General features: G+C 47.0%; 1 protein-coding gene across 1 annotated transcript in view; it reads right to left on the bottom strand.

Annotated features, from left to right (window-relative positions):
- The window catches only part of LOC308175641 (nephrin-like), a gene marked incomplete at both ends in the record, with an annotated part of 32,179 nt that overhangs the window by 15,084 nt on the left and 14,595 nt on the right, over positions 1-2,500 (bottom strand). The gene's annotated exons all lie outside the window — the stretch shown is intronic.

The raw sequence follows: 2,500 nt of genomic DNA, 5'->3' as shown, positions 1-2,500 counted from the left end.
GTGGGGGGGTGGTAGAGAGAGTGGGGAGGAGATAAAAAAGGAGAGAGAGGAGTGGGGGAGAGAAAGAGAGAGAGATGGAGAGAGAGAATGAATGAGAGTGTGAGAGAGAGAGAGATGGAGAGAGAATGTGGGAGGGGAGGGAGGAGAGAGAGGAGGGGAGGGAGGAGAGAGCGGGAGGGAGGGAGAAGAGAGAAGGAGAGAGAGGTAGGGAGGGAGGGAGGAGAGAGAAGCAGAGAGAGGGAGGGAGGGAGGGAGGAGAGAGAAGCAGAGAGAGGGAGGGAGGAGAGAGAAGCAGAGAGAGGGAGGGAGGGAGGGAGGAGAGAGAAGCAGAGGGAGGGAGGGAGGAGAGAGAAGCAGAGAGAGAGAGGGAGGGAGGAGAGAGAAGCAGAGGGAGGGAGGGAGGAGAGAGAAGCAGAGAGAGGGAGGGAGGAGAGAGAAGCAGAGAGAGGGAGGGAGGAGAGAGAGAGAGGGAGGGAGGAGAGAGAAGCAGAGAGAGGGAGGGAGGGGAGAGAAGCAGAGAGAGAGAGAGGGAGGGAGGAGAGAGAAGCAGAGAGAGAGGGAGGGAGGAGAGAGAAGCAGAGAGAGAGAGGGAGGGAGGAGAGAGAGAGAGGGAGGGAGGAGAGAGAAGCAGAGAGAGGGAGGGAGGGGAGAGAAGCAGAGAGAGAGAGGGAGGGAGGAGAGAGAAGCAGAGAGAGGGAGGGAGGGGAGAGAAGCAGAGAGAGAGAAAGGGAGGGAGGAGAGAGAAGCAGAGAGAGAGGGAGGGAGGGGAGAGAAGCAGAGAGAGAGAAAGGGAGGGAGGAGAGAGAAGCAGAGAGAGAGGGAGGGAGGAGAGAGAAGCAGAGAGAGGGTGGGAGAGAGAGAGGCCAGTAGAGAGGGTGAGGGAGTGTATTGTTCATCATTAAGATGACAACAGTCAGCCTGACGCACACACACAATTACATTCCTGCCGCTCTGTGTGTGTGTGTGTCTGTGTGTGTGTATGTGTGTGTGTGTGTGTGTGTGTGTGTCTGTGTGTGTGTGTGTGTGTGTCTGTGTGTGTGTCTGTGCGTGTGTGTGTGTGTGTGTGTGTGTGTGTGTGTGTGCGTTTGCGTGTGTGTGTGTGTGTGTGTGTGTGTGTGCATGTGTGCGTGTGTGCGTGTGTGTGTGTGTGTTTGCATGTGTGTTTGTGTGTGTGTGTGTGTGTTTGCATGTGTGTTTGTGTGTGTGTGTGTGTGTGTGCGTTTGCGTGTGTGTTTGTGTGTGTGTGTGTGTGTGTCTGTCTGTGTGTGTGTGTGTGTGTGTTTGTGTGTGTGTGTGTGTGTGTGCGTGTTTGCATGTGTGTGTGTGTGTCTCTCTGACACAGTAAACTAGTCACTGACAGAGTCCCAGGGTAGGCATGGTGTTCCAATTCTTAGAATTCTTATCGTTCTAATTCTTCTAATTCTAATTCTTCTCATTTGCATAATTTGAATTCCATAATTCTAATTTCATGGTTCTGCTGCTAGGAATCTGCTAATATCTAGGATATCACAGAAGGGCCGATGGAGGATTAGTAGAGAGAACAAGTTAACACCATCAAATATGAATGACGTGTGTTAATAGCAGCTTGGTCCAGATATTATTTTTATTATTATTATTATTATTATTAGATAATAATCTATTATTATATCTATTGGCTAGGGCCACTCATTGCAGGAATTTGAGTAAAACAATATTATAGAAACAGGATGGCCTGTATCTCAGTAAATATTATGGTTTTAACACGAGAACAGCAATGGGTGGGGTCATTTTACCCTGTGAGTAATTTTTTTGGTTATATCTTTGCACTCGATCATATTTCAGGACCCTCCTTTCATGACTTTTCCCAGATATGTGCGTTCTACCACCCAGTATCCTTACATTTTCAAAATCACATCAGGAAAAGCTAGTATAAAGCTATTTGTTTTGTTTTTCTTTGTAGGAAGCATGCCAATTCACAAGCGGTGTAAATAGCAGGTTAGCATTGTAAAAAGGGGATCATTTGAGGCGGCTATTTTAGTAGGTGAAAAAGGCATGGCTGTTCTAGTGTTAACACCATCTAATATGAATGACGTGTGTTAATAGCAGAACCAGCAGCGTGGTCCAGATGTTATTATTAGTCTAGATGTTTATTGGCTAGAGCCTCTCATTCCAGGAAGTTGAGTAAAACAATATTATAGAAACAGGATGGGCTGTATCTCAGTAAATATTATGCGTTTAAATACTTATTGACACTACAACAGCCGTGCCTGTTTTACCTACTATTAGAGCTGCCTCGGGGGGTCAAATGACCATAGTCTTTACAATGGGAAGCTGCTATTTACACACAACGACCACTAGTTGTCCGTCTTGTAAATTAGCCTGCCTCCTACACGGTAAAACTGAAAAATAGCTTCATACTAGCTTAACCTGATGTGATTGTGAAAATGTAAGGATACCGGGTGGTAGAACGCACATATATAGGAAAAGTCATGAAAGGAAGGTACTGAAATTTGATCGAGTG

Source organism: Nansenia antarctica (assembly GCF_963989245.1).
Source record: "Nansenia antarctica genome assembly, contig: SCAFFOLD_261, whole genome shotgun sequence".
Taxonomy (NCBI): Eukaryota; Metazoa; Chordata; class Actinopteri; order Argentiniformes; family Microstomatidae; genus Nansenia; species Nansenia antarctica.
Note: the sequence above shows the minus strand (reverse complement) of the source record. Positions and strands in the feature narration are given on the sequence as shown.